The following is a 24,793-nucleotide window of genomic DNA, read 5'->3' as shown; positions in this document are numbered from 1 at the left end:
TCCTCCGGTGGTAAAGTGGTTAAACCTCTACTCCACAGGTCCTACATGGCACAACCACAAAAACAAATTGTTGAAAACATTTAAAAAGCAACTGGTGTGATTTGGGATAGGAAAGGAGTTAAAGAGTTCACAGGCCCAAAGCTTTATTGAAAGGACAAAAACACACAAGGGAGAGTAAAATTTACTAACTGCTAAAACCAATGGTCACTAATCCTACAACTAAACCTACTGCAGCCTTTGATACTGTTGACAACCCGCTCCTTTGCAAAAAGCTCTGTTCCCTTGGCCTCCAAGATTCTGCTCTATCTTGGTTCTCCTCCTACCTATTAGAGAGCTCCTTCAGTGTTACCTACAACTTCATCTCCTCCTCTCCATTTCCCTTTCTGTGGAGGTCCCCCAAGGCTCTGCCCTTGGACCCCTTCTCTTTTCTATTGACGCCTCCTCCCTTGATAACCTCCCATGGCTTCCAATACCATCTCTACGCTGATGACACCCAAATCTATCTCTTTACTTCTCCCCTCGCTCCTTCAGTCTCCTCTCGCATTACTAACTTACTAATGGACATATTAGCATGGATGTCGCACCACTTACTTAAACTAAATCTCTCTTGTTATCGCTCGCCTTGACTAATGCAACTCTCTCCTCATAGGCCTACCTCTCCAAAGGCTCTCCAAACCCTCCAAACCCTCTTCAGTCTATTACGAATGCTGTTGCGAGATGAAGACACTAGGGTTGATTTACTAAAACTGGAGAGTGCAAAATCTGTTGCAGCTCTGCATTGAAGCCAGTCAGCTTCCAAGTTTTTTTGTCAAAGCTTAATTGAACAAGCTGAAGTTAGAAGCTGTTTGGTTTTTTATGCACAGCTGCACCAGATATTGCACTCTCCAGTTTTAGTAAATCAACCCCACTATCTGACTCACTGAGCTTGGAAATCCACCAGTCTAAGGTTGTTGCCACACACTGCCCATTCTGGTCATCAGCCTCCCTGGGTGTATAGGCACCTGTAATAGCAGTGCCTCTGGACTGTGCACAGTGTGCAGAACACCCATAGTTGCAGTGCCTCCAGGCTGGAGGATGCCTTGGAGGAGTAGATGAAGAGGTTATGTACAGAGTCTCCTAGTATTGGTGAGTTGGCTCTGATGAAGAGGTGCTGCCTTGAAATGCGTTAGCCAGTAAGTTTGAGGTTAGTCTTCGAATAAAGCATTTGTTGGAGATGTTCCTATTTAAATTTGTGAGAATCATGTCTTTTTAACACCTTTGAAAGTACAATAATTTTTATGTGAACCAATTATAGACTTTTTGCAGATCTTACACTATACCAGTGCACTCTGTTTCTTTTACAGTTTTCTGAGGATTCCCTGGTCTGGAGAGAGCTGCAAGGAAGTAGATGTTATTTCTACTACATTACGTTGAAGAAAGCGACTCTGTGCCAATAATTCGATTTTTTTGGCAGACATAGACTTGAAGATTCCATCACTGTTGTGTGCTGACACTAGTTTATTATTTCTGGTTGTCGAAGGCTTACTTTAAAAGCTAAGAAAACGTTTTAAACAAAGTTTACTTACCTCTTTGCCCCCTTCCCTCTCCACAGCACTATACTTACAGAGTTCTTGCCATCATGGCAACAAATGTAAAAAGAAAACTGACATAGAAAAGTGACATATATACTTCTTTTCTGGAAAGATCAACAGGAATTTTGTATACTTGCTGAAGGTGTTCTTAGCCTGAAAATGCCAAAAGTAATGCAGCCACCACATCTAAAGTCAGATAAGCTGCAATATAACATATTTTTTGTATAAATTTGTCTAAAAAAATATGATCAATTATTTTTAGTAAATACAACTGTATTTTTTATGAAGGCCGGAAGTCCTGCTTTAAATCTCTCAGGACATTCAGTGAGTAGATTTAACCACTAAAATTCATGCCTTAGTTCCAGTAGTATGGTGGTTAATTTACTAAAGGCAAATAGGCTATTCACTTTGCAAGGATATTTGCCACATAGCTAAGTGAATGAGGTGAAGCTCTGGTGACTTGTACCATCCAATAATGTGCAAAACATGCACGTTTTTTGCTTTTCTTATTATGTGATTGGGTATTCTTTGCAAAGTCAAATTTTACCACGTTCGCTGAGGAGATTTTCCTTGCAAAGTGCAACTTATATTGCAAAGTAGACAGCTTACTTGCCTTAAGTAAATCAACCCTATGAAGTCTGACTCTACGTTTGTCTTCTCCTTAATATAAAATAGATGAGAAATCCAGTGGGAGTCCTTAAATGGTTAACAGCATGGGGGCATAGCTTTCAGATGAAGAGGATTCACTCAAGAGACCTAAGAAGCTGGGGAATGAATCAGCTTGCTAGGCACAACCCAATCGTAAAGGCTGGTGAGAGAAACACTGCAATTCTACTATAAACTCACAACTATAGCTTGATGGGGGCATCCTGAGCAATATAAGATTAACACAGATGATACAGTGCTGGTTTCCCAAACTAATTATTCATGAACTTATGAATGTGCACCCTTTTAAATAAAGTGCTCAAACTCAAAGTGCCTTGTGCTCAACACATTTTTCAAAACACCAAGGTGTGGCATGGACATAATAAATACACCCTATATTGTCAAAAGTATTGGGACGTCTGCCTTTACACGCACATGAACTTTAATGGCATCCTAGTCTTAGTCCATAGTGTTCAATATTGAGTTGGTCCATTCTTCGCAGGTTCAACTCTTCTGGGAAGACTGTCCACAAGGTTTAGGAGTGTGTCTATGGGAATGTTTGACAATTCTTCTAGAAGCGCATTTGTGAGGTCAAGCACCGATGTTGGACGAAAATGCCTGGCTCGCAGTCTCCACTCGAATCCATCCCAAAGGTGTTCTATCGGGTTGCTGCCAGTCAAGTTCCCCCCACCCCAAACTCGCTCATCCATGTCTTTATGGACTTTGCTTTGTGCACTGGTGCGGAGTCATGTTGGATCAGGAAGGAGCCATCCTCAAACTGTTCCCACAAAGTTAGGAGCATGAAATTGTCCAAAATGTCTTGGTATGATGACGCCTTAAGAGTTCCCTTCACTGGAACTAAGGGGCCAAGCCTAACCCCTAAAAAACATCCCCACACCATAATCCCCCCTCCACCAAATGATTTGGACCAGTGCACAAAGCAAAGTCCATAAAGACATGGTGAGCGATTTTGGAGTGGAGGAACTTGACTGCCTGCACAGAGTCCTGACCTCAACCCAATAGAACACCTTTGGGATGAATTAGAGCGGAGACTGCGAGCCAGGCATTCTTGTCCACGTCAGTGCCTGACTTCACAAATGTGCTTTTGGAAGAATAGTCAAACATTCCAATAGACACACTTAACCTTGTGGATAGCATTCCCAGAAGAGTTGAAGCTCTTATAGCTGCAAAGGGTGGGCCAGCTCAATATTGAACCCTACGGACTAAGATTGGGGTGCCATAAAAGTTAATGTGCGTGTAAAGGCAGGTGTCCCAATACTTATGATAATATAGTGTATGTCAAGGTGATGCTCTTCAGTTTCTATGTTCAACAAAAACATATCTTGACTGGGGTCCATATCTGTGCTAACATGTTTTGTCACCATTTTTCACAGTTGAGGTACAGGGTGTGTGTAAAGGCAGGTGTCCCAAAACTTTTGACAATATAGTGTATATATACCCTCAGCAATATAAATGTTTACAAGTCATTGCCAACAACAGTTTAAGCATATCCACTTGCCCTCCATAAGATTTACCCCCTTCATGACCAGGTAATTTTTTTTCGATACCACACTTACTTTAACTGACAATTGTTTAGTCATGCAACGCTGTACCCAAATAAAATGTATGTAATTTCTTTTCCCACAAATAGAGCTTTCTTATGGTGGTATTTGATCATCACTGCATTTTTTTTTCTGCGCTATAAACAAAAAATACCAACAATTTAAAAAAAATATATATATTTTTTTTTACTTTCTGCAATAAAACATTTTCAATAAAAAAAAATGCAAAAAATCTAATTTATAAATTCAAATTCATAAATTTAGGCCAATATGTATTCTGCTACATATTTTTGGTAAAAAAAAAAATCCTAATAAGCGTATATTGATTGGTTTTGCAAAAAGTATAGCATCTACCAACTATGGGATTTATATTGGATTGGAAATTTCTATTTATTTATTTTTATACTAGTAATGGAGGTGACCAACAACTTCTAGCTGGACTGTGATATTGTGGCAGAAATCTCATGCTAACTGACATTTTGCAGGAACCAGTGACACTAATACAAAGATCAATACTCTGTCAATGTACTGACACAGGCTGGGAAGGGGTTAAACATCTAGGGCGATCAAAGGGTTAAATGTGTGCCTAGCCAGTGTTTATGTGTACAGCTTGGGGTGTTTTCACCAAGGGATGGATTTTCTTTTCCTGTTTTCCAGGTGGTTCCTGCTGCGGGTCCGCACCTGTCCCTACAGGCACAATCGTCAACACAGAAAACATGCTGGATGCATGAGAGTGCCATTAATCCTAAAGGCATGCCGCAGGCACTGGAAATCGCATCCGCACTGGGAACCACATTGCACTTGCAGTTCCCATGCAGGCTGCGATTCCTGAAATGGTACAGGGATCTTTTCCCTGCATTTCAAAAGGCACGGCAACCCATTCAAATGTATGTTTAGGGGAAACCCCACACCATTTTACTTTTTTTTTTTTGTGGGGTCTCCCTTAAAATCCATACCAAGTCTGTATCTAGGATAAAAATCTGGTATTGATAAAGGGAATTCCTAGCTGCTTTGTTTACAAACAGAATGAAGTGGCCAAGAAGTATAATTTGGCAGCCGAAAATTTAAATGTTATTTTTTACATTTGTAAATGTCAATTTTGCTTGTGTTCATCCAACAGGCACGCCACTTCACGAGCAGGTTTAAGGCATCCTCCAAGCCTGTTACGTAAAGAAATTGTGTATTTTTAATGTTGGCCCTAAAGTGATTGTAAAGTCTCAAGGATTTTCATTGGCTCCTGCTGCTGTCAATTAAAATCCAATGACACGGGAGTGGGGAGTGGGTTTGAGTCCCACTGTCTGTGTCAATGGACGCAGCAGCGGGACCCGGGAGCGCACCCACATGGGAGTCCCCATGAAAAGCTGCTTTCCGTAGGGGTACCCGCTTAAGGGAAGGAGCGCCAGCCGGGCACCCCAGAAGAGGAGGAATGGGGCAGCTCTGTGCAAAACTCTTGCACAGAGCAGGTAAGTATAACATGTTTGTTATTTTTATTAGAAAAAAACAACCTTTACAACCCCTTTAGGGCCTTATTTAAAAAGCTGCTCCCTGCTGGATGGTATTTAAAATAAAGATTTTTTTTTGCATTGGTACATATCCCACTGGTCAGTGCCCAGCTCTTCCTGCTCTTTGTTTGACCAATCTCTTGCCTATTAGCCTTGGGAATGAGAAGAATTAATTGAAGCTTCACCTCCTTGACCACAATGGAGCTCACATTAAAGCAGAACTAAACCCTCCTCTACAGCCATGGAAGCTGCAATTTTAGCCTGTGACTGATCTGCAGTTGCCATGATGCTATTCATGTCATCAGTTATGACAACAGCCATTTGACGGCTTGACAGTTTGTTTGAGGGCACAGGCAACTGAGACAGTTATTATTGCATAGGATGCCTGGAACATAATTGTTTGGGAAACCATTAAATCAATAGATTTAGTTCCAAATTAATGTTCACAATCAGCATATTTTTGGATGTATTCATTAAACGTGCTCACTAATCAAACCCAAGCAGGTTTGCCTATCACTAGGGTTTTGCTGATTAAATGATGGAATTTCCTACATGTTCCCTTTATATGTATTGCTATACTCATTTGTAACTAGGAATAAACTTAGGGTCTGGTCCGAACTTGTGTTGGCTTGGATGTTCAGGTGCTCGGACAAACGCCTGGACATCTAATTGATCGACGGAAGCCGAACATCATGTATATTAACAATAGTTCTTCCACTGTTGTACTGTACATGACAGCTGTCCACTGTCAATGGTTGTTAGGAAAACCCATAGGTGCAGGTACTGCCAAGTCTTTAACAACTAGTAACGTCACCAGCCCCTCTCACCTGCATGGCCGGAAATACCTGGCCATGTAGGTAAAGGGGCGGCGATAGATAAAAAAAAAAGTGCATGCTTCCCCTCAAATTCATACCAGGTCCTTTAGGTCAGAGAAACAAAAAAAAGAAAAACAGGATGAGGTTCCCCACCCCAGAAATTCCATTCCAGATCTCTGCCTACCAGAGAGCAGAATCTTCTAGTGAGGTCTAGGTGCAACACAGTTTGTCTGAAGTGTTTCACATTGGTCCAATAGGGAGGCATATTGGACAGTGGGAGGAAATAAGTGCACGGGCATTTAGTACAGCCCTGGTGATTGGCAGAGGAAAGTGCATTGGTGCATGCTGAGATACTGTATAAATGCCAAGAGCACATGTGCTCGGGGTCTTTCAGCTGGATAGCAGAGTCCCAGAGGGAGGGGGCAGCTGCCTCCTCCTCTGTAGAAGTTGCCATGTGGCCTCAGATGGTCGCCCTGAGGGCCTAAAGAGCTAGAGAGGAACTGAACCCGGAGGTCCTGTAGAGCTGACTGGAAGGGATACACTGGAAGGATCTGATTCTGCATACAGTGAGTACAGATCTGTGTCAAGAGGCCTGACCTAAAGGGGGGCCATCCCTGCAGCTAGAAGAGTCAGTGGTAGGGTGTCAGTAAAGGGGATGCTAGAGAGTATCCTGAAGATAATCTATTTTACCAAATCTATTGTTGGAGAAAGAGCAAGGAGACTTAACCATACACGTGGCAGTATGGTCAAAGCAGTGTGACCGCTTCCACAAGTAACCTGGTGAGGCCAAGTAAGAGTTGTCCTTATCTACTGTAAATAGTTCCAGTTGGAGTATCCCACTATTCCCTTTGCCCATCCAAGTTCCACAATAAATATCAAAAAAACAACACTCCTGGACTGTTTATTGAGTAGCGAGCCATTGGGAGTAAGGATGAATGTGTGAACTGTACACTAAGTGACTGTCTGCAGGTAATCAGAGGAGGCCCAACAAGTCATCACACAGCAAGCCCTACGGGGACAGTGCTACACATAGAACACACAAACACAGTTTTGACAAATTATTAAAAAAAAAAAAAAACTCCAAAAAAGTCTTACGATGTGCTGTACATTTACAGTCAATCACGTCTTATGGCGATGTAGATCTATATCAATCACATTGCCAATGTCACATTGCCCCTTGGTTACTCTTTGCATACTACTTCTGTGCAGTGGGCTCCAAATATTGCTACCCTCTATCTTTGTGCCTCCTGTAGTGTTCTGCTGACAGCCTTATAGTGATCCAGCCAAAGATATGATTTCTGCACAGCCTATGTGCAAAAAGCACTGATGAAGTCAACCCTACTTTTACAAAAGTATTTGGTACATACAACGTGGATTTATATTGTTTTTGGTTAGTGAGGAATGTATTTAAATGAACATTTTCATGCCCAGAAGTCAGTAACTCTTTATGTGGTGTCCCTTTACTCTAACCTCTGGTGACCTTTCACTTTAACCTCTGTTAGCTGATGGCTGTACTGGATCCAATCAATTACTGAGTAATGTAATGCATAAACCAGGAACACTTCTCTGTCAATTACAACACATTGCTGGTTCTAAAGCCCTTGGAAAAATAGAATGACACTTAACTTACACCATAACTAGCAGAGCAGTTGGATAGCTGACACTTGGAATCTGATTTTATCTGGAATGTTACCCTCACTTTCTTCATGTTTAAGACAGCTCATCCTAGAGGATTTGTAACAAGTAAGTACTGAACAACAAGGCAACTTCTGTTGCATGGAGGACACTGTGCTTGATTCATCTGGAAATAGAATAAATTTACATGACGATTATTTAGGGAAGCATTTCTTATTATTTGCAACAGGCTTTAAGCTCCCAGTAAATAATATTATTATTACTCCAATGAAACTTGTAATGTTTTTCAAATTTAGTTTAGGTTATACAATTTGACTTAAGCCAGCAGTACATGGAACTGAACCGGCCGAGATTTAATCCATGTATGGGCAGGTTGATTGCTCCCATACATGGATTGAAGGCTCCCCGCAACCCCCTCTGGCAGAACTGATTGTGTTGATGGGGGAATCGGGCTATTTTCCGATGGTGGAAAGATAAGAAAATCAAATCATCTAAAGGCTGCTTTAGAGCCCATTTATACCAGGTGCGATAGGACAGCATTGGGCGGCTATTCCAGCACACTCCCAGTGCAAGAGAAGGTGAAATGCTTTGTCTTCAGTGTGGCTGATTCACACCACTGCATAGCGGTGGTGTTGGGGTAGTGTGCGCTGAAAAAAAAAAGTACTGCGTGCATTACTTTTTTCCAACACAGCGCGGATCACCACACACTGGCAGATAGAACTCTATGAAATGTCATTGTGTTACATTTGAATAAAGTTCATTATAAAAAAAAAATTGAAGAGTGTGATGTGCCAGTATTGGCGCATCAACCCTGTGGTGGTCCGGCCGCACCGCACTGGTCACTGGCTGCTGTATTGCTGTGCAGCGTCTGGTGTGAACAGGCCTTTATTCTTTTTTTGTGAAATGTGTTTTTTTGTAATGAATCACTCTTGGCACTTTCAAAGATATAATAACAAAGAGATTTATCAATGAAGACCATGTCATACGGTATTTGTTCAGCATAGGGAATAGATATCTATCCATTTATAAGATAGGTAATCTAGCTGACATCCCAAGGTTTGAAAAAAAGATACCAGCTAAATTCTTCCTGAACTAATTAACTTAACACTGTAGGGTTGGAAACACACTTTCCTTGTAGATGAGCCTGAGGGCTGACTTACACCTTTGTGTTGCAGTAATGTTTCTGTTAATTCACACTTTACCGCAACACCTATTAATCACCATACAGGCATTAGTGTGTTGCAGCCATTCATTTTCAGTGGCATCCCAACACACTAAGTTATTGCACTTACAAACATGCATTAAACACACTCCACTGAGACCTTAATGTTTCTAAGCTTTTGAAATAAGAATAAATATAAAGCAGGTGGAAATGCAAACACTTTGCACAGGCTACCAGTAACAGCAGAAAAAAAGCAATTCCAGAGAGAGGTTGGAATTGCTTTGACAAAATTCCTTTCCACCATATTAAGGGCTGCTTCCAAAGCCTCTAAATGTTTAGCACACTGACACCCCCTCCCCCCTCCCCTTGCTATCACTCTCAGTGCTTACCTCAAGTCTTTGCTGCTGAGACTATATCTGTGCTTTGCTTAGTAAGACTCCCTACTTACCGAGTCTATATCTCTACTCGGCCTCTTCTCCCTAGTTCCTGCAATGGCAGGACCTCAGCTCTAATTAAATGTGTCAGCAAGGGTGGGGCACAATGTGATTGGCTGGGTCAATGGGGGGGGGGGGGGCATAGTGTATGATCACTAATTTTCCTCCCTTCTTACGCTGGATTGGGGCACTGCATAATAACCTTGCTCTATATCTGACAGCTGTCGGGCTGTGATAGCGCCTCCTTGCTGGTCTGAAGATGCTCTGGGAGGAAGAGAAGAGGGGATTGGCCATTTTATCCTTCATCTTATCTATGCGTGCTTGAATGCATGTTTGTGTTTGACTATTTTCCTTTTTTGGGTCCATCTTGTACAATTTTCGAAAAGGCATCTAAAAACTATTTGGTGCTGAAGGTTGACGCTGCACTAATAAATTTGTTTGAAAAGAAGCACATACACAAGTAAAAACCATGGGCAAGAAACAATGTGAACAAGTAAAATTCACAGGTTCAGAATGTCAAGTAGAATCTGGATTGGAAGATCAATAGATGTACCACCCTCCTATGTAGGTGATAGAATAGTTAGATAAGTGTTTGTTTTTGACAGGTAAATTTAGTTGCCACACTGTAGTGCCCTCATTTTGAGGGGACAGCAAATTTACACTGTTATACAAGCTAAACACTCACTTATTTACATTTTAGCAAAGTGTCATTTTGTTCAGTGTTGTCACATGAAAAGATATAATAAAATATTTACAAAAAATGTGAGGGGTGTACTCACTTTTGTGAGATATTGTATGAGGACCTGTGTTGATAGGCTTTTGTTCACTTCAAAAGGGTTTTGCATTCTCATACAAGCCAATGGCAATGGAAAACCTTCTTGAAGTAGGCCAAATGGAAGCTGGAACAAGGTCAGCTGAAGATTAAATACACCCATCAATAAATTCTGAATGATCTCACAAGCATCCCAAACTTACTAAGTCTATAATTAACAGATACACAAACTGAAAGTCATAAAGACAAGGTTCCTAGATACACATATACAAATATTAGTAACAACTAAGTATATATAGGACATGCCAAGTAAGCTTAACAACAAGGAATAACCTGCAAATTAGGGATCGACCGATTATCAGCAAAGCCGATATATCAAGGGCCGATCTGCACTTTCCCCGATATATCGGAATCGCCCCTGAGGTTACCGATATTGCTGATATTTCAGGAAAGTGCTGTACCGGAGTGATGCCTGCAGCTAGAGGCATCAATATGGTCCTGGCGTCCATAGCCGACGGTCGGCTGTCTTGTAATGACAACTGATGCGGCTGAGAAACTGCTCGGCTGTCATTACAAGGACCGGGAGGGGGCGTCTACCCCCTCCTGCCGCCTTCTGCGTCTCACCCGGGTCTCCCGTCCCACTGGGAGACCCGGGCATCCTACCTGCACGGCCACCGAAGAGAAGACCCGATCAAAGCTGCATTGGTCTCCATGTAAAAACCCAGAAGTGATGTCATGACATCACTTTCGGGTATTCGGCGCCAGATTAAAAAAAATGACAGCATTCAAAACAGCCAAACTTGGCTGTTTTAAATGCTTTTAAGTGCAGAAGAGGGGTTTGGGGTCTTTTAGATCCCTCCACAACAGTACCTGTCAAGTGTAAAAATAAAAAAAAAAATTTTTTTTTTAAATGTACAAAAATATCGGCCAATATCGGCCGATACCGATATTCAATACCCAAAATATCAGTATCAGTATCGGCAATGAAAATCCGATATCGGTTGATCACTACTGCAAATCACAAAATCAACCAACAGAAGCCTAAACCCTAAACAGGTCAATACTCAGGATCCTAACGGGGAGCAACAGACAGGAAACACATATACAGGCATAAAATACTCATGATTCATGATTTTTTGTAACACTTATTGGTGGCATAACTTTCCTTAACCAGTTTAAGGTTAGATAGGTAGGTTATGGTAGGTCTTGACTTACCCACAGGCCTTCTCTTACATTATTGCATCCTTTGGCCTGGACTCTGCTTACCTATATTGTATGAGAGCTCTCTAGGACACCTAATTGGGGCATTGATCAACTGTTGGTTGGAACCCACATTTAGAGAGATAGTTAGTTACCTGTTTATATTTTCTCTTTTATTATGTTGCACAAACAGGATGTATTGTGTAATCTGGTTATAGATGATAGGCTGTACCAATATACTTGGAGAGAGATTTATCACTTTCACCTTGTTCCACCTTGACCTTTCGGTGATCACACTTTTTAGATCTTTGTATTTACTATGCTCTATCTGGACCATTGTATTTGCTTTTTACTCAATAAAATATTATGGAACAAAAAAATAAATAAATACTAAAGATACATAGGACACGCAAATGAATCTGAAGTAGAAGATTACTCAAGCACACCATTAAAAGACATCAGCATAAACCATAAACCAGTCAGGCCAGGGCAATATGAAAACAAGTGGAATTCATACAAATGCAGAAGAATGTAACCTCTAGCAGGTAGGTCAGGGTACAGTACAGAAAGCCAGAGACTTTGGCATGGCTACCACTGAGTTGGGGGGAGGATTTGATACAACAGGGGGTTCAGGGCAAAAAGGGGGAATTTAATCAAAATTCAAACACAGGAACTCAAATACAGCACAGACATTACAGATAAAGAAATACAGGAAGTAAGAAAACAACCTGCATTCTCCATAGAAAGGAGGCTTCCCTATATACATTTAGCAATTGCAGACATAAAGTGAGCAAAGAGAGACTGAGTGGGTAAACACAAGGCAAACGCCACCAAGGGGGTATTTTTTCAAAAAGGGAGATTTACCAAAACTGGAGCACTCATAATCTGGAGCAGCTGTGCGTGGTAGCCAATCAACTTCTACATTTAGCTTGCTCAATTAAGGTTTCGCAATAAAACCTGGAAGCTGATTGGTTACTATGCAGAGCTGCACAAGATACCTTTCACTGACCACCATCGTGCTAAAGTGATATTTTTCATTGATCAGCCAGGTAATAGGAGAGTATTTCTCTGATTATGAATGTAAATATGGGCATAAATGGCTGGCCCCCAATACTGGGTGCAGGGTACTCTAGGTTCAGGGAAACCACTGTGGGGAATGATATGCCAGGAAGGGGACCACCATCTACATTTTGCTCGGTAGACCTATGATTTGCAGCCAGCTGCTACCATTACAGCTAGTCACTTTGTTTCCAAACAGAACTCTGCTATGGGTATGTGTTGTAACTGATAGTATGGATAGACAGCCCAATCTTGATACCATCTTGCCAGAATCATTGGTATTGGATTGTGTTAAGTGAAAAGATACCAATCTGTGGCTGTTCTGGAGTCTTTGTGCTGGAGGCACCATTTCTAACAAAAAAGGATGTTCCAAAATGGTTACCAGGAAATTAAGCCTGTCATTGACACGCTACTTCTGAGTAGTCATGACAACATCTAGCCCTTTCAGATAATACAGATCGATTCACCTGTGAACTCCTGCCCTATACTCTCATCCACAAACTGCTGTAAGTAGAATCTAACTCTATCTTAATTTGGAAAAACAGTCATTGTGGATCCTGCTGAAGCTCATTTTATACAAAATGAAAGAGCAAAGTGGATAAAATTTAACATTCCTGACATCATATAAACCAACTGGCTAGCAAATTTTCATTCACTCTGTAGGTTTTCTTTCACCAACTTCAAAAATTGCAGGTAAAAGCACAGAATATTAGGTATTTTAACAGCTTACTTGGAGCACCTTTCTTTTCAATAAAGACTTTTTATAATTAACTTGCATTGTGCCTTTAAACTTGCCCTGGAATTTCACCAATTCAGGATAAGAAGATTACCTGCCGCAGTCCCTCCTCCCTCCTTCAACATCACAGCAGTCTCCTCTTCTGGGGGTGTCCAATTGCTGTCTGTGCTGGCTCAGCTCCTTCACCTTTCCCCTTGCCTACCTGCATCATTTTTTTATTTAGCTACAAGGGAGGAGTTAAGGGGAATGCTATTATAGAGTGTTTTTTATTATCTTTAGCCAATGGAAAGCTAGTTACCAGGGGGAAAAAAAGCACAATATGGTTGGTTTCACAACTTTTATTTTTTTTGTGCATTTTTAAACTGTTCTAATTGAAATCTGTTGGGAACAAAAATCCTTGAAGCTTGTAGCTCAAAAGCACATGATGTACTTTTTGGACTACAGGCTTCAAGCTCAGGGGTGAACAAGTACAAATGAAATCATGGAATTTTGTATGTTGAGTGTTTTGTAGTTTTAAGCTAAAACGCTAGGGTGAAGTCTCAAGCCTTTTGAATGTCTACAGAAAGGAGGCTATTACAGTTAAATAGCATGCATAAAATAAGTTAAATGCACATATAATCTTATAGGAAGATTGTTGTTAATGGCCTGGTGAGAGGATCTCTTTAAAGAACAAAGAAGACCATAGCGTTCATCTTTGTGGCAGCTAGAATTTCCATCACCAGGTCATGGAAATCCCCTACGATCCAGTTTTATTAACTTATCTATTTATTTATTAATCGTAATCGGAATGATTAAGCACAAGATGTATGTGTGAAACGCGTCTACGTGATCCTATGTTGGTGTCTTTGGTGTCATCACTTTGGAAATTAAAGGCAATTGGAATTCCTGGATGTGCGGCCATTTCTTTTCTTACAAGTTTTCCACGGAGGCGGCCCGAGCTAGCACTCTATGGGATATTCCACCTCTAAGCTACCATCACACACCTGGAGCAGCGTTTTCTCCCTTCAGTATATTTATTTATTAAAGTCTAAATGATCTTGGATAATGGTCAATGAATGTCTTATGGCCAACCTTAAAGATAAACTTGCTTTCTTTGACAAAATTTGGGACCCTTGGATCAAATACCTTTTGGATGCCTTATGAGATGTACATACTATAGTATCTCTTAACTGGACAGGGCACACTTCTTCCTTCATTCTCTTTTCCTCCACTTTCTATCATTTATTTCCTTTCTCATTTTTCTGTGTTTTCTTTCTTTGTGGCCCTCTGGCCATTTGTTGTAATGTAAAACATGAGCCAAATTTAGACCAGCACTCAGGGGTGCAGTGCTGGCTGGAGGTAGCCAGGGGCGCAGTTTGGTATAACTATCTCTTCACTTATTGCTTTCATGTGGAGGGCTTGACTAACCCTACAACTCCACAGTATCACCCCAATGTCCTCCCCAATCTCATAAACATCACTGGTGGGGTGGGGCATGATTGGACTTGAGTGCGTATCTTTTCATTGTTTTACATTTTGTTTTGTTTTTTACAATTTGAGTGAATAAAACTGTTTTTATTGAAAAATTTTGTCATTTCACTTTGTGGCAAACATATTTACCCTGATATGCATTCAATATGTACCGTTTGTTATTTGTATACCTAATGCACTTTTGTACCTTTGTTGAAAATTAAAAAAAAGAAAATCATTGGAAATGAAAAAACAAAGAAGACAAACTCTGTAGCAAGGATCTGGTTGTATAATTTATACCTCAAAGTTTATCTTAGCATTTGAGAATCACATATATTCTTGTCAAGGCAAAACACTGTCCCTTTTTGCCATCCAGTAACATAAAAAATGGTTATTTAAATAGAGCTTCTTGCATTGACTATTATGGGCCATTATGAAATTCTCAGTTGCACTAATGTAGAATTGTAAGGCTCCTGCTGTGTCAATTAAATTACTCATTAGCAAAATGTTGCTTTATTAGAAAATGTGTTCGCTTATGCCGAAGTGTCATAGATTTTTTTTACAATCCTTTTTCTGATTATGGCAGTGTATAGCATATTTGTTCTGCTATAAAATAAGTAAGTAGTATCACCTTGTGTTCTTGCATTTTATCATGGGTACAAATAACATACTCTGAGAAGGTTCCTCTTCACAACTGTGCACATTTATTTTAGCCTTTGAAGTAATCAGAGTTTCATTGTTCTACTTAATACCTGTATCTGTACCTATGAGGCAATCTAGAGAATGAGTGTTCCTGTTTACACTGTTCTGCTTCAATGCTCTTCGTAACTGACTCAGGTTAAAGGAAAGCCACTAACGTGCACTCTGTGTAAAACAGATCTGAGAGCACAGAAATGTGATAAAGGAGAAACGGAAGGAAGCAGTAGTAAATAACATGTTAAAGTAAAGTAAAGGATGTCGCAGAGCAGTGAGGACAGGGAGACGTTTATATCAAGTCAATGGGAACCTTGCAGAACAGCAGGAGATGGCTTCCACTGTGGTTTACCACAAACAGTCTTTTTGCTACAACAGAAGCAAAAAAGGAATGCCTTTTTCATATTTAGCTTAACTACTTTTTGTACAGCACACAGGGATGGAAAGACATGTAATCCTCGTCATATATGAGAAGATCTTCTGTCGATAAAAAAAGAAAGATCTAAATCCAGCTCCACACAAACCAAAGCCAATGACCTTTCTAACTATGGCTGGTTAGCAGATGCATTTTCATACAAGGTTCACATATTAGGTCCTCCCACCCCCAGAATAAAAAAGATAGGTGGAAAAAATATATATATAAGTTTAAGTTGTAAAATTGTACTTGCATATGCTTTTTATCCCCTTTGTATATTAAGTTTTCCTTATTTCTTACTTTAACTGTATGGGAGAAAACTGTACTTATGTACTACAATCCTACTATGTTTTGTATGCCCTCCCTTTTTTTTTGCTTAGCTTACACTAAAACTTGTGGAACGGTAGTTTAGGTGAGGGTGGCTCCAATGGGCCTTCTTTCAAGAAAAAGCTGAGGATCTCAAATCTGGTAGGAATGTACATCTGCACAGTGCTTTTTTTTGGGATGCGAGGCACTCAGCTTTTCCAAGACCATGGGAGGTGGCTCAGTGAAGCCACCATCGACTATAAAAGTAAGTATTTAGTATTTACATGAATGGCGAGTGTCCCATGTAGTAGTGGCTGCTCTTTTCTTATAAATCTTCTGTCTTCTGCCCACCAGATACCCACACAGTGGTGCTGCATTTGTAAATACATGCAGCTTTACATGGGACAGGCACTTGTCAAACGTGCCGACTATGTCTACCTTTTCCACCTCTGTGTTATATTCATAGAAGATGTTATCCTCTCTCAGTGAAAAGTGCTCTATGAATGGAGGAGGTGAACCTTAATTTCATCTGCCCATCCTCCTCTTTTGAAGTGCTTTTTATGAGGGATGTGATAATATAGCTTCTACGAATGGAGCACAGAGGCATAACAGGTGACGTATTAAATAGGATCTTCAGTCAGTTAACAAAAAACTAGAAGTCAGTAGTTAAATACTGTGACTGCTGACTTTTAATTAAAAGGATGTCTACCTGTCCAGGGATCCAGCACTGTGCCAGTTCTTCACCAGTTTTCTTGTCCACTACCTTGGACATGGAAATCCGGCTGTGACTCCCTGCGGCTTCACAGACGGCTTCCTACTGCCCATATGCAAGTCACACTGCACTTTGTGAATGGACCCGGCAGCCTCGGTGTGGGCAGGGAGGGGGCCTAGGCGATCCCAATAGAAGTTGGATCAGGTACCTGCCAGAAATAGGTACCTACTCCCCCCCCCCAAAAAAAAAAGACTGCCAAAAATATTTGAGGGGGGATTACAAAAATTTAACTTCCCTTTAAGGGTGAGGTTCTGCTTTATCTGCCACAGCACTGGAAGATCACCACTGTGAGGGTATCCAAGGGGCAGAGGACGGAAGACTTTAAAGAGAAGAGCAGCAGCCAGCACGACATTCATCATTCAAGTACTGTTCGTGATGCGGATTTAAAAAAATAAATAAACCACTAAACTTCAGCTTTAAACTAGCAGGGGTGAAGGCCTACTTAATAATTAGACCTTGAACTTTTACAAAGGTTCTACTTTAAGGTGTTCATTGTGTGATGAAACGCAGTACATCTCTTTATACCAATTTCTCTCAAAAGATTTGAGGTGAATCTGTTGTTGAATAGCCTGACAAGCTGGCAAATCCATTAACTTTATACCTAAAGTAATGGTAAATCCAATCAATCAAATAGGACAGTGGGGGGACTGGCAGGATCACCAGGTTTTTTTTTTTAAACAAAGACAGCTATACAAAGAGAACAGGATACTTTTTAACACAAGTAATGTACATGGTACAACAGACACATATCAGAAATATGGGGTAACATATTTTTTAAGGGTGTCGCAGAGGCTTCAAATGGGTGTAAAAGTGGACATCTCAGCACTCTTCATGCAGGCATATGCAGCACTCTGCCTTAGTAAGACTAAATTTAGTTTTTGGCTTCACTTTACATGATGATCTTTTTTTTTTCATTTGCTCAGGGAATCCTAAGGTCAGTGGTTGATTGTTCCTGTCTGCCTCTGAAAGAAGCTTCCAGAACATATAATGGAAGGTCCAACTACTGATTTATGAATATTTATCAGACCCCAGCCAATCCTGCGAAAGGGGGTGCCCAGAAGGTGGAAGGAGAGGTAATAAATGTTTGGGAGGCCTGTTTAGAGTGTTCTTGTCCTGGAGCTGCTTCACGTGAGATTCAGCCTGTATACTGGAGTTGCTTTTTGAGTCCTGCGGGTGTTGTACTGAGGGCCTGGAGAATATATGCTAAAAGGATTTTGCTGGAGGACATAATCTTGTAGTCTGGTCTGGAGAAGATTCTTTGTCTCCTCCACTGTAGAGTGTCACGTGGAAGCTGGATGACAGACAGATCCTAGGACATTGTGAGTAGGACCTGGATTTGGGACTCTCAGGTGTGCATGTGCTAGAGGGAGTTGAGTGCAAGATGTTACTGGATAGACTGGGTCTGTTTTTATAGAGACTTAAGCTAGCTATGCACTATCAGTTTTTTTTAGTGTTCAACCAAGCAGGCTAAATGAAAGAAAACTGAGGGGCTGATGTTAGTACAGCATCTCCCCACTGAGCTATTGTGATCCTGTGTTCTGACAGGGGGACACCCCCCCCCCCCCCATCCATGCTTTCAGCATTTACAGGCTGCTGTACACAGGCAGAATGTCGGCTGGTTTCTGGTAAACTGGCAAATACCGGCCAATATTAAACCAGTGTGTACAGGGCATTAGAATTACTGGCTATTCCCTATGGTCTTCAGTCAAGGCTGTTTTAAGAAAATGTGTACTAAGAAGTTTGTCCTTCTGTTAATTTCTGATATGGCGTTTTGGAGTATCCTGCTGCCTCAAGTTCCCTCCTGTTCAAGTTACTGCAATAAAATACACAAAAAGTCAGCCCGTACACCAGGGGTGTCCAACCTGAGACTTATGAATTATAAACTTACTTAAAAACTTAATTTTTATTTTTTTATAAAAATGAGAACATATGCAATCGAAGAAAAATTTGACAGTCTTACCTTACTGAACTTTTATAAGTTTTATCTTCCCAAAGAAAAATATCCCACAATCAAGCTTTATTCATGTCATCAGTTATTGTATAAAATATATTTTTATATTTCTGACCAACTATTTTCAAAGATGAAGCACACGAAGATCAAAATTATAACCAAAATACCTGATTAGCACCTTAAGAATTGATACTACATCCATCTAACCAGATATTGATGCGTTCGTTTATCAAAAACAGTGTAAAATATTGCACTTGTTTTATAATTTGCTCTTTTACTTTCATAATAATAAAAAAAATTAAGTTTTATTACTCAGATAGGTACATTATCCTTATCAGTTCTTTTTCCAATGTGGCCAGGAAATTCAAAAGGTTGGACTACCCTGCCCTAGACTGAGCCTGTGTTGTCGGTGTGCACCAAATTGTGTTTGTGGTGAGCAGCCTCTGTACTAGCAAGGAAGACCATGGTATATTCTCAGTGGCCCCTCTGGGGGTAAGCACTACATATGGTTCATTGCTGTCACTGTTCTGCTGTCCCCATAAAGGGTGCAATACATGGTTCAAATTTCAGCCCATTCCTGATAAAACGTGAGCTGTTGCTGCTCCAGTCAGCAGCACCTGGTTTGACAAATATTGACTTTTCAATAAGATTTTGTTGAAGAAGCCAGTTGTAAAACTGTCAGCAAAAAAAAAAAACTGTGGGTATTTTCTTAAAAAGGCCAACTGTTTATGATACACAGGGGTTGATTTACAAAAATTAGAGAACGCAAAATCGGGTGCAGATCTGCATAGAAACCAATCAGCTTCTTTGTATTATTGACAACGCCTAATTGAACAAGCTGAAGTTGGAAGCTGATTGGCTATCATGCACAGCTGCACCAGATTTGCACTCTCCAGTTTTGGGAACTCAACCCCATTGTGTTTTAGCAGGCTAAATGTCTTTCAGTCAGGGTTTACATCTATGTTAATATAATAATGGTAAACAGGTGTTTTCAGCCGCACCCTTACAAGCAGTGGTGGCCGCTCCATTAGGGGCGCTGCCCCCTAATCTCCATGCAGGGCACCTGACCTATGGATTTCAATGGGGTTTTTTTTTTTTTTGAAGCACACGATTAGAGCCTGAGGCTCTAATTAGCTTAAAAAAGGGTGGGCTTGCCTGCATCCTCCACCAAAAAAAAAAAAAAAAGGTGGGCTTGGGTGCAGTACACTGAGCCCAGAGCCCTCCCAATTGTGTGACATTAGCGAATTAATATTCGCTGATGTTTTCTTGCTTCTCCAATCAGGAAGCGGGTCTATAGACCCAATTGGCCTGGGAGTCCAAAGACCCAATTGGCCAGGAGGAGAAGTGACCACTGGGACTCCGGAGAAGAGGGGAGGGGGGGAGGAGGAGCGCAAGTAAGGCATCCTCTCCTCTACTCTCAGTTCTAGGATCCCCGCTGTCCTCAGAGCCCACAGCCAGGGCTTCCGCTGCCACTGGCACTTTTCTTGTCTGTCAGTATGCTGCTGTGCGGCCCTCGGCATTCTGACTCTTACCTTCTACCACCTGCATCAGGTTCACATACACATTCCTTCACTTCTCTATATGTCTGCCTGTCTTTCCATCCACAGAGAGGAGACTGCAAACTTACACAGAATACATGGGCCCATTATATACAAAATATATAGAATATAGAACATACAATATGCATTAATAATACAGAAATAGTGTGCATATATATCACTGTGTCTAGCGGGCTGGGGCCAGATTTGTTTGCCCCCCCGAAAAAAAAAAATGGAGCACCACCCGGCACTGCTTACAAGCTAAGCTTTTTGGGTGTCCTTTTATCAAGCACTTTTCTCTGTTCACCTTATCTCAATTGAGAAAATGACAGGGAGAAGAGGGTATTTCCTATTAAAAAAAACTGGTAACCATTGCGAGATTCTGGAAATCTGTCATCATTCTATTACACATGGCTAAAGCTAAGCGATCTTGGATCATGGTAAACAAAAGACTTTCTGTGATCCTAAACTGCAAAAATGTAAGTGTTTTAAAGGATTTGGGATCCATGGATTTCTTATCTCTTAGGACATGCCTGATGCATATGCCACTCATATCCTGGAGCGGATGGTCTCTTGATTTTACGTCTCACTCTCTACCGCTTTCACTTTTCCTTTTCTTCTTTCCCCTGGGAGGGAGGGTGACTGTCTCCTGACCCGGTGTGGTGTCCCATGGCAGACAGAGCCTAGCTCTTGAAGTGGGATGTGGCAGCGGGTGGGGTGCCCCCTCATGGGATGTTTTTCAGTTTGCCCAATAATGGCACATTTGAGCTACTTTAGAGCGTCACATTGAATTGAGAATAATCCTTAAGGCTGGGTTCACTGGCTTTCCCCGCCTTCCATTCGCATGACAGGAGACTGCAACCGTCTCTCAGTGGAGCTGGTTCACACATCTCCGGAGTGGCTGCAGAGCGGATTGTACAAGGGACCTGTGCATCTATGATTCCATTTCAGGTCCGAATTCAGGTAAAAATGTGGGCCTGATTTGCCCCTGAAACCACGAACAGGGACGCACCGGACCCCCAGCTGTGAGCCGCATCCGTATTCAGTGGGAAGCCAGCCTTAAGCATACTGATTGCGGTTTCTATATTGATGTTCGATGCCTCTGTCAAAATATCTGATGTTATCTAAACTGATTCATCTGTTACCACACATGATTAGAATTGAATAAATGTGAATAACCTTCCTAATCCTTTCTATGCGAGCAGGGTCGTAAGCAGTACAGCCAGCCCTCCTGTACTGGGCCTGGGCACCATCAGTTCAAAAGGGGGTACAGGCACCTGCTGAGCAGGAGAGCCACTGAACTGTCTTATTGCAGACACCAATCCTCTACTGTCTCCCACTGCAGCGCTGCCAGCTTCTCCTCCTCTTCCCCCTCCGGCTGCACTGCAGTAGGGTTTGTTTTAGCACATACACCCCTTCCATCTCCTGTGTGCCCCTTTCACCCTGCAGGGCTGCCAGCTGCTGAAGGCGCACAGGGGGGATGTAATTTACTGGCCCCTTCCTTTCCTGAATGAACACAGTGAGCAATCACTACCAATCACTCTTGTGTCCATTCCATTCATCACTGAAGCATAGTAATTTGTGTTTACAATGCTTCAGTTTGTGAATAAGCATTCATTTGTGCAGCTGAGGCTGTAGAGAAAAGGAACTGATACATTTCTCAGTCACTTTCGGCCAGGAGGGGGCCCTGTCAGGTAAGCTGTATGGGGCCCCATGATTTCTAACAGCAGCCCTGTATGTGAGGCATTGGTTTTTTTTTTTTGTTATTTTTTTTTTTTAAACATGTTACATGTTTTTTTACATGTTAGCAGGAACTTTGTACTTACATGTCATTGCATTGCATGTCAGTGCATTGTTTTCTACCCTTTCTTTAAAAAATACAAATTACAGTGGAGAGTATGCACTTCAATAAAATAGGAAGAATTCCCGCACTGCATGTCATTTTGTCCAATTTGGAAGTTTGCTAGCAAGGCAGATCACAAAAAGGAAACAGCGGATATAAAAGCTGACTCAGGACATGGAAACCTCTTTGTTGTTCGGCAATGTTTGTGTTTGTTTATTCATTAACACCTCTCCTCTGGGAGTCTGGTAAGTTGCCCTTGATTGGTGACAAAACTCTGTGCTTTTAAAAGGATTGGAGGTGTCATGTTTATCTAACAACAAACATTCATTGCAGGATCATAGCTTCCTGACTTATTAATCACCATTTATCTGATAGTGCTGAGGAGCTGTGCACCACATCTACATGACAACTATATCCTTTCGGGAAAATCATTTGTAAAGTGACAGTTGTGTTAAAAATCACTTGTCTGGAATGGAAAGTCATATTGAGTGAGAAAAGCGTAACTTTTACTTTGGCTGACTGTCTCAATGACAGAATCAAGAGAGTAGATTCTCGCAATTTCAGAGCAGGAATGCTTTTAGAGAGGCCCATCAATGCAGAAAGTTTGGATTATAAAGCTAAAGAGCAACTTTCAGTCAATTTAAATGTTTTTTTTTTGGGTCAAGCTGATCCTCATGAACCGTTCCCATAACTACTGTAAGTGATTCGACCTATATGAGCTCTGTATAATAATAAAAGTAGCATTTGCTACATACAGTATTCAGCACTGTGTTTTATAGCAGTACGGGTGACTGCCCGTCTGCTGCCAGAACAAAATTGGCTTGGCCTTAAAGAAGTACAGCCAAAGCTCGTTTGGCTGTACTTTTCCTATAGATCACAGAAGTGCAGTTTATTCTGCACTCCTGAAGCCGTTGTCAGCTAACGTCACAAAGCCGCACTCCTGAAGCCCATTGTCAGCTGACGTCACAGAGCCGGTCCAGGCTCAGGCAAGATCACAACAATGGAATTGGGATCCACCCACAAGCCTAGACTGAAACCTGACTCAGCCTCTCAGTGAGCACGGGGGGTCTCGCAGACAGCAGCTCTCTGCTCGAAGAGCTCTGAGAACCGGGCGATCTGCGGTGTTTGATCACTCGGTTCTCAGTTTAGAGGCGCTGGAGGACAGATGCAGCATTGGACTGATGCTGCATCCACCTAGGTAAGTATGATCCTTAAACTAAAAAAAAAAAACATACATCTCTTTAAAGTATTACTAAACCCACAACAGAGAAATCAGTCTGTATATGCAGTATTACATGTTTGTTATACTCACTGTGGAACCTAAGGGGTTAATCCTCTGCATTTTGTAAATAGGCCATTGATCCTGTCTTATCTGATCCCCTTCTTTTACTGTCCCCAAACCATCTGCTGATAGGACAGAGCCTTGAAAGCACCCTGCACATTCTCAGTTTGGTGTGTATTGCTAGAGATTTTTTTTGGGGGGGTGCATGTAATCAGCACAGGGCCAATCAGCACTGTGCAGACAGAGGGTCAGGGGTCATGCAGCCTCATAGGACAGACAGTCAGAGCAGAATGAAAACTCCAGTGCTCGGCCAGACACTGACAGAAGTCACATAACTGCTATATATTGCTGATGAGAAAAGGTATTTAGCAGTTTATATTTACTAAAATAATTGCATTTCCATGTTCTGCGTACTGTGGCAGACCAGATATAGTGAATGCAGGGTCCTCATTTTAGAAAAACTTTAAAGTGGTTGTAAAGTCAGAAGGTTTTTTTATCCTAATGCATTCTTTGCATTGAGATGAAAAAAACCTTCTGTGTGCAGCACCCCCTTAGCCCCCCTAATACTTACCTGAAGTTGCACTAGAGACTCAGCTGTCCAGGACTCCCCTCCTCTTTGGCTGAAACAGCAGCGAAGCACCATTGGCTCCCACTGCTGTCATTTAAAGTCAGTGAGCCAATGAGGAGAGAGAGAGGGGAAGCGAGCGGGGCTGCGGCTCCGTGTCTGAATGGGCACGCAGAGCTGCGGACCGACTCAGGTGCCCCCATAGCAAGCTGCTTGCTGTGGGGGCACTCAACAGGAGAGAGGGACCAGGAGTGCCAGCTGGATATCCGATAAGAGAAGGATCTGGGCTGTTCTGTGTCAAACCACTGCAAATAGCAGGTGGGTATAACATGTTTGTTATTTTGAAACAAAAAAAAACAGGAGAATTAGTATCACTTTAATGCTTCTCGGCCATTCTGGAGAAGCCTTGCAATTTTATCAATGAATATAAGGCTTCCTCTGATTGGATGAAGTGGAGATTGTGATGTGATGTGATTGTGATGTAATTCACCCAGCTCCACCTCTGTTAATCAAACGAAGCATTGGCCTCACTGATTAAAAATACAAGGCTTCTCCTGAATGGCTGAGAAGCATTAAAGTGTATTTATGGTCAAAATGTAAAATCATAAATGCATTTCCACATTGTCAGTGAAAGGGAGGAACACCACTCACCAACCCAGTGCATAAATATTTGAATGAGTGTGGCTTTAGCCATGCCACTCCAGCCATGTCCTCTGACATGTTTTGCCCTGCACACTGGGGCTTGGTGTGCCTCTGTGACCAAGCCCCAGTGTGCGGGACGAAACACGTCAGAGGACGTGACTGGAGCGGCACTAGCTGAGGCCACACTCACTCACATATTCATGCACTGGGTCAGTGAGCGGTGTTCCTTCTTTTCTCTGATGAT

The sequence above is a fragment of the Pelophylax lessonae genome (genome assembly GCF_965119305.1).
Source record: "Pelophylax lessonae genome assembly, chromosome: 5".
NCBI lineage: Eukaryota > Metazoa > Chordata > Amphibia > Anura > Ranidae > Pelophylax > Pelophylax lessonae.
This window is presented reverse-complemented; position numbering follows the sequence as displayed.